Source organism: Sminthopsis crassicaudata, chromosome 6, assembly GCF_048593235.1.
Source record: "Sminthopsis crassicaudata isolate SCR6 chromosome 6, ASM4859323v1, whole genome shotgun sequence".
NCBI classification, from domain to species: domain Eukaryota; kingdom Metazoa; phylum Chordata; class Mammalia; order Dasyuromorphia; family Dasyuridae; genus Sminthopsis; species Sminthopsis crassicaudata.
The window spans coordinates 200545940-200560956 of NC_133622.1; the positions used below are offsets into that span (position 1 = coordinate 200545940).

Genomic DNA, 15017 nt, shown 5'->3' on the forward strand with positions numbered 1-15017 from the left:
TCAGGTTCTGGCTCTGATATTTCCTGTCTGTATGACTTTAGGTAAATTGCATCACTTCTCTGAGCCTCAGTTTCCCTGCCTGTAAAATGGGGATACTAGTATTTATACTGACTTCACTGTGTCCTTGATATTTGACTGTCAGAAAGAAGGCTCTTTTTTTTCAAAGCTTAAATCCTGTGGAAATGTGTAATTACTAACCAGGATGACCCTGAGGCAGTGTGAGATCCTGAAGCTTGAATGCTATTCAGTAGTTGGGGGAGGGGGAAAAATCAGGATGTTGATCTTAGTTGATTTTAAGACTTAAGAATCAAAAGAGGTCTTAGAGATCACATGGTTCTTTCATTTTACAGATGAGAAAATTGAGACCCACAAAAGTATTTAAATACTTGGTCAAGGATAAGTGACCGAGGTAGAATTTGACTTCCTTTAGTAAAGTGCCTGGCACATAGTAGGTGCCTGCTAAGTATTTTATGGAATTGAATCAGATCTCAAGACACAGTTTGTCTCTTCATAACTCTCACATGTTGCTTCTGGTTCTGCCTTCTGTGGCCAAGCAGAACAAGTGTGATATCTACTTGAAGGCTGCCATCTTGGATCCCCCAACTTTTTTTTATCTTCCTTAGAACCAGAAAACTTGACTTTCAATTCTAGTGTTGCCATTTTTTAAATATATGATTTTGATGGGCAAATCCTTCAACTTAATTTTGAGCCTCAGTTTCCCCCTCTGTAAAATGGGGACCACATTTGGAGAATGATGTTTGGTTCTGGCTCCTCTTTTCAGTAAAGATAGTTATGACTCACAGGGCATATAGTGATAAGAGGAGGGATCTGGAGATTGCTCAAATAGGGATCAATGGAAGATACTAGTGCTGATTAGCCCAGAGATGAAAAGTCTCAGGGCAGAAATTAGTTGTCTTTGAGCATTTGAAGGCCTGTCTTGGGAAAGAGAGGTCAGTTTTCTTCTGCTGGGCCTCAAGGTGGCATAACTGGTAACTTTGGCTGGAAGTTGCAGAGATAGCTTTCTGCTAAAAGATTAAGGATAAATTTGTGACTGATCAGAGAGGTCCAAAAGTGACCTGAGTCACCTGGAATGGTAGTGATTGGCTCCTTATCTTTGGGGGCGTCTTCAGTCCTGCCTGACTCTTCATGACCCCATTTGGGGTTTTCTTGGCAAAGATACTATAATTAGTAATTAATTTAATTACTTAATCTGATGTCTATAAGTCTTTTATTTTTTAAATCTGTTTGGACAGATTCAAAATGGAGACAGCTTGGTGGCTCAGTGGATAGAACCTTGGACCTGAGTTCACATTCTGTCTCAAATCTTTTGCTAGTAGTGTAATCCTAGACAAATCACTTATCAGCTTCCTTATCTGTAAAATGGGAATGTACCTTCCAGGTTGTTGTCTGGATCAAATGAGATCTGTAAAGCTCTTTGCAAATCTGCAAGTTCTATATAAATAAGAATTGCTATTATTATTGTCACCATCATGATGATTACTATTACTATATGATTGGTTTTCTTTGTAATCCTGTGAATTTTATTTAGCTCATTCAAAATCTTTAAGCTGGGAAGGAATCTCCAGACTGCCCAGAGGGTCCAGGATCCACACCAAAAAAGTGAAAACTTCCTGCTCTAGATTCTTCCATCCTGAGTGATAGGGGGATGGGGCTAAGGGAATGAAATCTTTCCAGCTCCACAATGAATGAATGTATCTCTTGTGCAGTGAATGGTGTTTTTTCTTGGAGGAGAAAACAGAATTGTTATTTCTTCAAAAGAAAGAAACCAGTCATTGAAAGGGAAAAAACGGTTATATCCTTCTGCCATCCACTGGGTGAATTCCCCCTTAACAGGAAGCCTGTGTTGGCTGTGGAGTTTGTTTCTGTTTACCTAACCATTTAAGTGAATCACTCCAAGGAGACAAGAACCTACCAGATGCTTGGTATAAAGGCAATTTTCTTAGCGTTTTCCTCTTTGACAAGGCTGAGTGTGGGCCATGTTGGAAGAACGAGGTCTCATGAAGCTGCTGTCTTGGCCTGTGAGTGTCCAAATACCAGTTAGGCCTGTTTGAGGTTAATCTTGGAATTGACTTGATTTTTCTTTGTTATTATTCTGTGTGGTACGGAAATGGTGAAGGGTCACCATTTAATAAAAAAGCTGGAGAGAGCTCTAGAGAAAAGCAAAGTTTATTGTACATTCTCGCGAGAAGGGCGTCCCACTCTTCGAGTAGACTATCGAAGAGAGGAAGCGCCTCCTGTGGGCAGGACAGCACCTTTAATCCCTAACGCAAAACGCCCCCTCCCACCACTGACCCTCATCCTCATTGGCTGAGAGTCTTACATTCTAAACGCGAGATCTACCCATGAAATTGAACTTGACCAATAAGTACATAGTTGCCCATATTTGGATGAAATAGGGAGATGTCGTAGGAGGGGAAGGCAATGCCCTTCAGAGTCCTTCAGGCCTACTCGAACTCTGAAGTAGATGAAGCCTTACTCAATTTTCACAACTGTCTTGAAAGATCTCACCTCATCTCATTCAGTCCCTCCTCTTATTTTGTACACTGAGATCTCTTCAAATTTTTGTAACATAATTTCACATTCCCTATGAATTCCTCACTTCCTTCTGGTTTCTGTTGGCCTTGGGCCACCGGCTCCACCCTTACCCTTTTAACAGCATCTATTTAACAGACCCTTCAGCTTTCTCTTCCAACCTGATCATTCCAGATGATGAGTTTTGGACAATTCTGGTTATTAATCTGATCAAACAAGGGATGTAGATAGGGAATAATATAACACCACTAAAAGCTTTAAGGCCCAACCAAAGGAGCTGCTTCCACCAGCTTCCCAAACCAGGACCATCTAGAAGTATTGAACAGTGAGGGTCCAAGTCTGTACAGGAACATGAGCAAGTTTCCTAATGTTCTTAGTGATTTCCTTCACTAGATTACCATTGTTACCAATCTTTATACAACATGTGGATAAATTTAGTTTAGCACAAACTCTCCCTTCCTCAGCCAACAAATAATCCAGCACAAGTCTATGTTGTAAAACAGCCTCTCTGGTTTGAGTAGCTTCATCAGCCAAAAGATGTAGTGCCTCAGCTGTCTGATTGGTGATAATCTCTACAACTGCCTGAAGCCGAATTATTCTGTTCAACATATATATTGGAGTTCTATATCCCCAACTTCCATCTTGAGCCCAAGTTGCTGGCCCATATTCTTTGACTATTCTTTCTGGGGGCCAGGCCTCACCCCAACCATTTGCATCTCCAGTCCAAGTGATGGAAGTATCTAAACTCCTTTTTTCCCTTCCCAAATTATCATACAACTGAATCCCTAAATATTGGTTTGCCTGTTCGGGAAGAAAGAAAAATTTTGGCCTTATTAGTCCAATATAACAATTTCCCGTCCAGTTGAGAGGCAGGTGAGTATAGGCAGTTAAACCACAGATCCAATAATGACCCTTTAGAGCAGGTTGTTCCTTTGGAAATATGTCTGAGCTATTCCTTGTAAAAGGGTAATATTGATGGTCTCTCGTCCCTAGGGGGCTTCCCCCCACAAAGGGGACATACTGGCATTTCCATAAACCTTGCTCTTTTCTCCAACTACAATTGGCAACTGGCCACTGGCCTGTTAGATTAGAGGTACTCCAAAATGTGGAAAACAGAGTCCCATGTTGCCCGGGTGTCCCTGGGGTGACATTATACCAACCCCATTGGTAACTGTACCCAATGTATATGTTCCCTTTCCTCTTATTCTCTTTTATACATCTCAATACATCCCATTCTACTTCACTACACTCAGCAGTAGTGACTTGTTGATAGCAATATCCCTGCTCTCCTATTTCTGGGAGAACATCCAAGGTACAGTCTTTCTAGTCCTTCCCACACTTCAATTGAGGATTCCTCCCCGTATCCTGCCAATATTTAGACATTTTTGTACAGTCAATTGTCTTTGGCCTCAGGTCTGTTCTCGAATAGGTCCACTCACAAACACTATTTCCCAGCTTCAAACCTCGTCCTGTCTGATTTAAGCAGTATTTCCCTTTCCTATCTTTGGTCAATGACCACTGATGTTTCTCTTCTAAATTCCAGAAACCGGTCCCATTATGAATTTGGGATCTGTTGCTAAGGATCCAGGCTGGGCTTAAGGGGACAGGTACCCATGGCCATTGGTTCAATTGTTGGGATCCACCACAGATCCAACAATTTGATAAGTTAAATGTCCTCCCTATATTCTGCATGAGCAGGAGAAATTGGTTCTCATCTCTAGAAGGTAAAGGTCTAGTTTCTATGGCTATCGTAAGGAAATAGATAAACCCAACGCTAAGGGGGAGCTTCATAATGTTCAACTATTATAACACCATGAAGTTAAGGCGAACCTCCCAAAGGAAAATATATCAAATCACAAACAGGCAAAGAGACCCAAAGTAAGAAAAGTCATACAGTTACAATTCCCATTCAGTGGAGGTCCCCTCCTCTTATGTAATTGGAGGTCTCCCCTGTCTTCAACTGTCCACTCTGATAAAGGTGGCGCCACAGGTCCTTTTGTCCTGGTGTGGTGTGTCCAGCCTCGTTCCTGGGTGCGAATCGCAGTATCTGAAGTCAGTATCACTTGGTAGGGTCCGTCCCAGCACGGAGTCAGCTTCTCGTCCTTCCAGGAACGGATCAGCACCCAATCACCAACCTGAATTCTATGAACAGGGAAACCTAGAGGAGGAGTCTGAGCTATTAGCCCTTTTTGTTGAAGTCCTTGCAAATGTTCCAGCAATGATTTCACATATCTCTTAACAAACAAATCCTTAGTTTCTAAAATAGGGTCCCAGTCTCCCTTAGGATAAGCCTGGAAAGCATGACCATACAATAATTCATAAGGTGAAAGCCCAATATCTCTACGTGGCTTGGTCCTGATTCTAACCAGAGCGAGAGGAAGGCATTTCGTCCAAGGTAATTGGGTCTCTAAAGATAACTTAGTCAGCTGCCGTTTTATTTCTTGGTTCATCCTTTCTACTTTCCCAGAGGAGGGAGGATGCCAAGGGGTATGGAGATCCCAAGTGATTTCTAAGGCCCTAATCAGATTCTGCAATACCTGGGCAGAAAAATGTGTTCCCTGACCCGAGTCTATCCTCTCCACCATTCCGTACCTAGGAATAATTTGTTCTAATAAGACCTTACTTACTGTCGAGGCAGTTGCTCGGCCTGACGGGAATGCCTCCACCCATGAGGTCAGATGGTCCACTATGACCAGCAAGAACTCGACCCACTGGTGGCAGCTCAGTAAAGTCCACCTGGATGCTTTGGAATAGTCTGATTCCAGGAGGTCGTCCCCCTTTTGGAAGCTGGCGTTGGGCAGCCCTGTTAGTCCTTCGACAAACAAGACAACCGTCCACCAGTTGTCGAGCCATAGTATATAGGCCGGGGGAAACATACCTTGTCAGTATAGCATCACACAGGTTTTGGACATCCCAATGACTGCCCTGGTGCAGTTGCTGAAGGACTTGCCTCATACTTGCTTTGGTCAGTACCTCTCTGCCGTCAGGTAAGAGCCATCGTCCTTCCGAGTTCTCAACTGCTCCGAGAGTTGAGGCTTTCTCTTTTTCCTCCTGAGTAAAACTAGGAGAGGGTAGACTAGGGGGAAGTACAGGTATCAAAGCCATTATATGAGGGATTTCCTGATCTCCGGCTCCCTTGGCCTCCTGGTCTGCTAATCTATTTCCCCTTGCCTCAAAAGAATTTCCCATCTGATGTCCCTTTACATGTATTACTGCTATGTTCCTAGGAGTCAGAATATTTTCTAGTATCTCTCTGACTAGTGTATGATGAACCAGTTCTTTACCTTTACTATTTACATATCCTCTTTCCTCCCAAATCCTCCCAAATACATGCACCACACCCCAGGCATATTTAGAATCAGTATATATATTCCCATCTTGGTCACCCAATAATTTTAACGCTTGATTTAAAGCATACAATTCACAACAATTCACAAGTTTGAGCCAACTAATGGGCAGATAGACTGCCCTTGGTAACAGTGGAAGTTCTAACAAACCCATTTCTTTTCCCATTTACCATCCTAGAAGAACCATACATAAATTCTAAACAAATATTTATCATAACCTTGTGTTGATAACAATAAGGAATTTGTCCCAATGAGTTTATATCCAAGTAGATCTTTCATAAGTGAACATTATTCATACAAATCAGTTTGTTTTTAAAAACACCCAATGCAAATACAATCATATACAGAATGTCTAATTCCACACAAGAGAATTCAAGAAGTTTTGATAATAGATTCCCATTAACTTGTAATGGGAGAGACATTCTGCTATTCTGAAACATAAGGTCTTATCAAGTATTCTGATAGAGGCAGGGGGGGGGTTTTTTGCAGAACTAAGAGGCAAGGAAACTGAGGCAGGACTGAGTCAGGACAATAATTCAAAGTTAAAACATAAGCTAGCCAATCATAATCTAGCAAATTTTCAGCTAGAGTCCCCTGTAAAGGCCTTTTGTCTCCGCAGCCTTCTCCAAACCCTGCATCTGCTAAAATCAGGTGTGTCTAGCTAGTGGACAGGTAAAGAGCTTTTTCAACTTTTTTGCAGCCTCTCCCTTATCTGTAGAGACAAGAGAGCGAGACAAAAGGAGACCTTTTGTCAATCGCAGCAATTCTTAAAAGAATTGTGCCGAGCATAGAGCTCTAACAACGATCCAGGCCAGAAGCAGCCTGGATGTCCGCTGCAAAAAAGAAAAAAAATCTTTTACCTTTTCCAGAGTTCCATTCAGTACCCAAATTATGTCTAGTTTTCGAGGTCCTTCATCAGGGAACCAAAATGATGAGGTAAGCAAAGAGTAAGTAGTTTCCAATTCGGCCTGAACTGAAATAAGACATCAGTTTTTCCCAATTTTCTGACCAGTTGAAATCTCAGTTTCCCTTCCCCCCCCCGTTTACAGAAATTATCAGATTATACACAACAGACTAGTAAATTTCCCAAAATAGCAATAGTCATACAGTTTTATACAGCAATAGTTCTGTTCTCCAGGGGACAAAAAGGAAGCAGGATTAAAATTTTTGCAAATAACCCTATCAAATTATCAGATCAGATTAAAATAATCTTTAAACAAGGAGACTATCACACATGTAAATAAATATTGAATAACTTGTTTTCAGAAAACTTCAGTTCCAACTCCTTAGAACAGTTATAGACTTGAAAAATAAAAATAAAACATTCAGTTATCAACACCATATAAATGTAGGCTTTTCCTTTAAACAGTAGAAATAATTAATATCTAAATCAGCAAGGAGGTGCAGTTATTAAAAACAAAAAACCCCACTATACTTAATGGGAGGGACCTCTCCACGTGGTCACCCTTCCCCCACACCACCATGCTTCCCGACCCAATATATCATAGCTCCATTTAAACTATTAATTACTTTTACAAATCAATCTTTCCTGTCCCGCCTTTAAGTAAATATATATGTATATATTTTTAAACTTTACACTTCAATGTTTGCACGTAACTGACCCAAATTTCATAAAACTTAAAGGTTTCTTTCCCCCGGCCCATGTGGCCCTGCTGCAGTCAGGACACGTGGGAGGAAGAGGAAGGAAGCCACCATCTTCACTCGCTCAATCCCACAAACTTCCCTGTGTACAGGGTTTCTGATCCCAAATGGGATCTACTAACAGCTATTTCTGGTCAGCTGAAACGACCCCTGCTTCAAAAGACCTAGTTCTCCTCCCTGCCCGAAGGCCCCTGGAAGGGCTAATGGAATTAAATCCTCTCAGGTCCTTCCTTTCAGGTACCATTTAATCCTTTTGGCACCACCAGTCTGCAACAAAACAACAATACCTTATCATCTTTTTCTTGCTTTTTATTTTTCCTCATATTTTGGCAGTTTGTTCCAATTACTTAATTTATCTCCCAAGGGAATATCTACCGGTATTTTCTGATATTTTTCTCATTTCTCTCCGCGAGGGCTGGCTGGGACTAGGCCACACCCACTGAATTTGGAAGGAGTTTAACAGACTCCTAAACGCCCAAACACGCTAACTGTCACCAGTTAACTCAGTCACCCAGGAAGGCCTAGCTCTCTTCCTGTCTACGTCTACAGCCCCCTCCAGAATCTATAACTAGACTCAAGGGGCTTCACAGGACGCTTACCTCTGGGTTGCTGCGCAACAAATTACTTGACTGATCTGTCCTCCACCAACCGGTTGGGATTTTCACCGCGGAGTTTCCGTTGCTTTTCTCTGAGTTTCTCCACTTCGGGTCCACTCTACGTCAGGGAGCAAGGAGAAGCCCCTGGAAGCTGGCGGGCTGCCTAAATCAAGGCAGGGCGCCATCCCACTAGCACCCAGGAGTTCACTTACTCACCGAGTAAAGGATCCGGACTAGCCCCCAAACTGTGTGGTACGGAAATGGTGAAGGGTCACCATTTAATAAAAAAGCTGGAGAGAGCTCTAGAGAAAAGCAAAGTTTATTGTACATTCTCGCGAGAAGGGCGTCCCACTCTTCGAGTAGACTATCGAAGAGAGGAAGCGCCTCCTGTGGGCAGGACAGCACCTTTAATCCCTAACGCAAAAACGCCCCCCTCCCACCACTGACCCTCATCCTCATTGGCTGAGAGTCTTACATTCTAAACGCGAGATCTACCCATGAAATTGAACTTGACCAATAAGTACATAGTTGCCCATATTTGGATGAAATAGGGAGATGTCGTAGGAGGGGAAGGCAATGCCCTTCAGAGTCCTTCAGGCCTACTCGAACTCTGAAGTAGATGAAGCCTTACTCAATTTTCACAACTGTCTTGAAAGATCTCACCTCATCTCATTCAATTCTAAATATAGATTTTCGTGTGCCTGTCAAAGCTCCAGGAATTAAGATTCTTTGCTGATATAAAAGGGTCACCCAGTCAGCATTGGTAGGGTATGATTGATCCATTGATTTAATTCTTCAAGCATTGAGCATGATGCGCTCTCTGTAGGACCCTGTGCTCAGTCCTTTGGGAAAACAGGTGTTAAGAAGAGCCTGTTCTCAAGGATCTTACAAGGATAGTAAGGGATATAGTGAGGTGAGGACACAAAATTCCAGAGAATATGTGCCATCTAAGTGGTACGAAGAAAGTAGAAGCAGAGACTAAAGGATTGTCCATTTGAGAGCTAGAAGGGAGAGACCTTTCACTTTGTGGTGAGAAAAACCAAGGCCCACAGACATTAAGTGATTTACCCACAGGGACAACAGAGAATGAGTGACAGAGCTGAAACTTGAATCCAGATCCCCCGTGACTCCAGTTCTGTATTCTTTGCCCTATGCTGTTCTGTGTTCTGGGGCAGAGCTTCAGGGAAAACTTGGATGAGGAGGTGGCATCTGAGTTGACTCTGAGAGAATTTCAATCAGTAGATGGCTTGGGGAGTGAACTTTTTTATCCTTATAGTCAATAGAGCTTGGAACTAAATACAGTTCTCTTCAAGAAAGTAAAAATGAATACCGAAGAGAGATGCTTAGTCTGGGTAGGAGAATCAGAAGAGTGAGGAGAATATGAAAGGAGTCTTTGAGTATTTAAGACTGCCATGGGGAAGAGAGGACAGACTTTTTTGCTTGACCTCAGAAAGCAGAAGTAGGTTAGTGGAGGGCAGAGTGAAGGGGCAGGGCTGGAGGGATAGGAATTTCAGGGAAACAGAAGCTTCTGATAGCTTGGGGCTGTCTCTGACATGGAGTGGGTAGGGGATTCTTTCTCCTTGGAAGGGTTTGAATAGAGGACAAATGGGTATATATGGAGGATGTCATGGAGAAGATTTATTTAGTTATAAAGACTGATGACCTTCCAATCCTAAAATTTTGACTCTGTATCTTGAGGATTGATCCCTAAGTTTCTTCAGTTCCTGGCCTCTTCTAGGCCTTTTAGGGCTTGATTGGGCCATGTTGGTGTCTGACTCCCTCCATTCCTTTTTTTCCTTCCTTGTAATAGCTAAGTGTACTCAGCTTTATCCATAGGTCTTTGATCCTGAGAAGAGTTCTTTCTCCCTTTTAATTAAATATTTAGAGAGCGGCTTGTGTCTCATTTCACACTATCTGCATTACAGCACTTTGTAAATTAGTCTTCTAAGTAGTGACTGTAATAACTCAAAATTTATATCACACTTTACAGTTTACTTAGCTCTTTACTTGAAAAAAACCTTATGAAGTGTGTTGGCAGGTGCGTGCATTAAGGATCTTGAGCCAATTTTACAGATAAGGGAAGCACCTTCTAAGACTTTAAATGGCTTGTGCCCACTGCCCCATAGCTAAGAAGTATGGAATCTTCTGGCTCTCCAGTCCAACAGATGTCTTCAATACTTTTCCAAAAGTCAAGGGAATTGACTATTGGTTGCCTGTATGATCTGCCAAGTTCACCCTCCTCTTTGTGCTCAGTTTCCTCATTTATAAATTCTCCTGAGAAGACTGCAATTAAATTTGATGACAGATGTTTTGGTGTGCAGGGAAGAGAGCAACATGCTCCTCAATTCATCCTTGTCCACAAAAGTTTCTGGATACCAAACCCATGCCTCTTCCTACCTTTAAGTTACAGTTTAAGCCTGAGAAAAAGCAGAATATTTAGGTAGTTCCAGCTCTAGAAACAGAGGAGCTTAGATGCTTCCTGCCTCTGAGACCTTGTTTCCTTTCTTTCAAATGATGGGGTTGTATCACATGGCTTTGAAAGTTCTTGGAACCCTAGATCTATTATTGGGATCTGTGATCTTGTCTAGGAACCCTGTCAAAAAAGACAATGAAGTTACCCTGAAACAATCTGCTTCTAATACACCCATGCTGGCTCCTTGTGATCACTTCTTCTCCTTTTTTGGTACTTAACAGGCTATCTCACTCTGAATCTTGGAACTGATAGGGATGGTAGGGGCCCCATTGTCCATTTCAGTCACTGTTTTATGTGAATTAAATGTAGTCTTGTTCTTTGGAGGATGGACAAAATGAATTTTCCTCCCTATAGCTAAGGCACCTGTGAATTTTTTGTATACAGAGAGAGAGAGAAATAGAGAGAGAGAGAGAGAGAGAGAGAGAGAGAGTGTGTGTGTGTGTGTGTGTGTGGGTGTGTGTGTGTCCAGTTTCCCTTACTCACCCATATGTATGTATATCTACACTGTAGCTTCCCTTCCTCATCTAGACTGTAATTACTATGGTTACCATCACCTCTTCCCTCCTGATCAAAAATTGGTGGAGGGAAAACAAGCCATTCCAGGACATCACAAAGAGTTCAGGGGGTCTTGGGTACATACTAGTCTTGACTTGGTAGTGACCAACATAACTTTATGTTGTCATTCAGGGATCTTTTATTTGGGCAAAAGAATTCAGAAAATGTTATTGATATCTTTTGCTTTTATGTATCTTGATTTCCAAATACATTTCTATTTCTTCTCCTGCTCAAGAAAGCCAGCCCTAAATAAAGAATTTTTTTAAAAAGCATTTTAGCAAAACTAATCAGTAGATCAACCCAGTCTGATGGAATGTGGGGTATTTTACATCTATATCCACAATCCTCCATTTCTATAAAGAAGGGGAGTGAATGTATTTTCTTAACTTTTCTCCAGGACCAAGTTTCTTGGTCATTCTAATTAAACAATATTCAATAAAAAAAAAAAAATTGCATCGTTGTAGTCATTGTGTCTTAATTTCTTTCCTGGTTCTATGTTCTTCACTCTTAATTAGTTCTTATAAGTCTTCAATCCATCATTAAGAAGGTTTTCTAAATAATTAAAATCACAGATTCACAGAGTGTAAGAACTGGAATGGACCTTACGGAGCAAATTACAAAATTTCTCAAAATTGGCTTGAAGTTCATCCACAAGTTAGTATTAGGGGTTGGGATTAACATCCCTGCCTTCCATTTTCAGCCATTCTACTGTAGAGGGGCTCTGAGCTTCTCCTTTTCTTCCCAATTTTATCCTTACAATAGGAATATACTGTGCAAAATGTTTGTGGCAACCCTTTTGGAATAACTAGACACTAGAAACTGAGTGGATGCCCATCAGTTGGAGAATGGCTGAATAAATTGTGGTATATGAATGTTATGGAATAGTATTGTTCTGTAAGAAATGACCAGAGGAATGATTTCAGAAAGGCCTGAAGAGACTTATGTGAACTGATGTTGAGTGAAATGAGCAGAATCAGGAGATCATTGTACATGGCAACAGCCAGATTATAAGATGATCAATTCTGATGGGCGTGACTCTTTCCAAAAAGGAGATGATTGAAGCCAGTTCCAATGATCTTGTCATGAAGGGAGCCATCTACACCCAGAGAAGAGGACTGTGGGAACTGAGTGTGGATGACAACATAGCATTTTCACTTTTTGTTGTTTGCTTACGTTTTGTTTTTTCTCATTTTTTTTTTCCTTTTTGATCTGATTTTTATCTTGTGCAGCAAGATAATTGTATAAATATATATGCTTATATTGGATTTAACATACATTTAAAAATCAGTTTAACATAGATTGAGTTACTTGCCATCTTGGGGGGAGGTGGGGAGGAGAGGAAAATTTGGAACACCAGGTTTTGCAAGAGTCAATGTTAAAAAATTATTCATGCATATGTTTTGAAAATAAAAAAGCTTTAATTAGTAGAGACAGAAGAGAGAGACAGAAAACCATAAGAATGTACTTTATTGCATCAGGCAGAGGGGAAGCAGAGATAAGAGATCCCTTTTCCCCTCCAGTATTGGTATGTCTTATGACAGAATGCTCCCTCTGTGGCAAGCTACAGTTCATGGCAAGTTAGAACCTGTCTGTAAATGAAGATTGGGCGGGAATTTGACGTCCTAACCTGGGACCTTTCCTCAGCACTCATTTGTTATTCTAACAGGTTTGTGAAACAAGGGGACCTTTATCTCAACTTCTTGGGAATACCCAAGTAAAATTCCCTATTGAGCAGCTAAAAAACCCTAATAATCCCCAAAGCTGAAAATACATTTGAGGTCAGATTTCCTGGTTCTATTCCCCCTTCCTTAAGCTTCCTTTAATCCCAATATGGTCTGAACTGATTCTCTGGTTTCATTCTTTGGCAGGAATGAAACCAGAGAATGAAACAGACATCCAACTGAATGTTGGAGCTCCAGGCAGGACATGAGTTTTAATCTTGCCACTGTTGCTTACTGTCCGTGTGACCTGAAGCAATCCATTTTATCCCTCTTCTGCAAAATGAGAAAGTTGGACTAGTTGGCCTCTGAGGTTCCTTTGGAGTCTGGATCACTAGTCCTGTGAATCTCAGTTCTTACTGGCCTTGCCTGGGCAGACACACTGGGAACAGGGGCCTAGCCTGCTGCTGGGTTCTGCCAGGGACTGAGCTTTTGCAACTATCCTGTTGTCTTGATCCTTCTTAGTCCTTGGAAGAGAAAAAGGACCCTCCAAAACAACCAGAACAGCTGAAATGTAAAAGACAAAAGAGCAGGGCAGGGGTGAGGCGGGTGGGTGTGCTGGCTGCTAAACATGGTGCCTGCTGCCACCCTGAGGACGTGTCTGGAAAAATCAACATTTCTCCATAGACAATAGCATCTTCTGTGTCAGCTGAGCGGAAAGAACACTGATCTGTTTCTTTGACACATCCACTGTTAAGGTTTTGGAACTGAGAGACTTCTCAAAGCGGCCTGATCTGTTAAAAAAAAAAAAAATGGAGGCTCGGGTAAAAAAGACTTAGGCCCAAAGTCACTCAGTCAGTCAGTTAGTATAGAGACAGGATTCTCATCTGGGCCCTTGAACTCCCAACTTTAAACCACAACAGGAGTCTTGCATTCTCAGAGAAGTAAGCAAAGAAACCGGCAATAGATCAAAAATAAAAAAATCTCTTAAAAATTCTTGACTTAATAAAATTAGCCATCCAACATTTTATGGAAAAGCCTTAATATTTTGGCTTCTTTGCTGTAATTTCATTTTATACAGTTTGGAAAGGAGTTCACAAGAAGGAAATCAACAAATCTCCCTAGTTCATCTTCCTGTTCCACCTTTAATAAGAGATTGTGTAAATTGATGAGGTGGCTTAATGAATAATGACTGTGCAAGGGTCAGGAGAACTCTTCTTCCTGTGTTACTTTCTGGTTGTATGACCCTGGGAAAGTCACTTAACTGTGTTTGCCTCAGTTTCTTTAAATGTAAAATGGACCAGAGAAGGAAATGGCAAATCATTTTTGTATTTTTGCCAGAAAACTCCAAATGGGGTCACAAAGAATTGGACATAACTGAACGTCCTAATTCCATTTTATGTGCTTAGTAACATTCTTTTTAGTCATACTCTTCCTCTTTTTCATTTTCTTGAGAAATAAAAAAAATAAAGGGTTCCTCATCTAATCTCATTTTTTAGGATTGATGCTGACTTCCTTTCATTTCCCACATATCAGATTCATTAGAATCTGCATTTTGAGGGGTCATATTGAGTATATCCATTGATATATCTGACTTAAAGCTTTATATTAAAAACCTTCTATTTCTAGTAGCTAGCCTTCAGAGGTTAGAATTTAAGAGGTCAGAGGAACCTTCATCATTGTTAATTTCAACGCCATCATTTTCCATTTATTAACTCCCTAAGAAATGAAGTGACTTACCTAGAGTCACTCAGGTGGTCCCTCTAAAGTCCAGGGTTAGGGCTGCTCATTTTGGGAAAATATTAATGACATTTCATCTAAGTGTGGTTGAACTTGGACTCTAAACATTTATAGTTTTGTGTTTATTTATAAACACCATATTTTCGAGGTGGTTTTGTGACATCTAAAAAGCCTTTTTTTGATGTCCACTTCTGAATACTGTCCTCAGACCTGTTTGGAAGATTTCCAAGTGGAGTAATTATTTTCCACTGGGCTGAATTTTTGCTACAGGAGTCCAGAACCCTTATGGACAATAGCTTTTAATGGAAACTACAATTCATTTTTAAACTGTTGACTTGAGACCTCACTGCTGGGAAATCAAATGAAATTGCTGATTAACTCTCGTCATTATGGCTCTGCCCCATCTCCGGATTTCCCCACTGGCCCTCTGCCT

The 15017-nt window shown here is 41.2% G+C and overlaps 1 protein-coding gene across 9 annotated transcripts in view; it reads left to right on the forward strand.

Annotated features, from left to right (window-relative positions):
- Positions 1-15017, forward strand: part of PLEKHA7 (pleckstrin homology domain containing A7) — a 249007-nt gene that overhangs the window by 77344 nt on the left and 156646 nt on the right. The window lies entirely within an intron of this gene.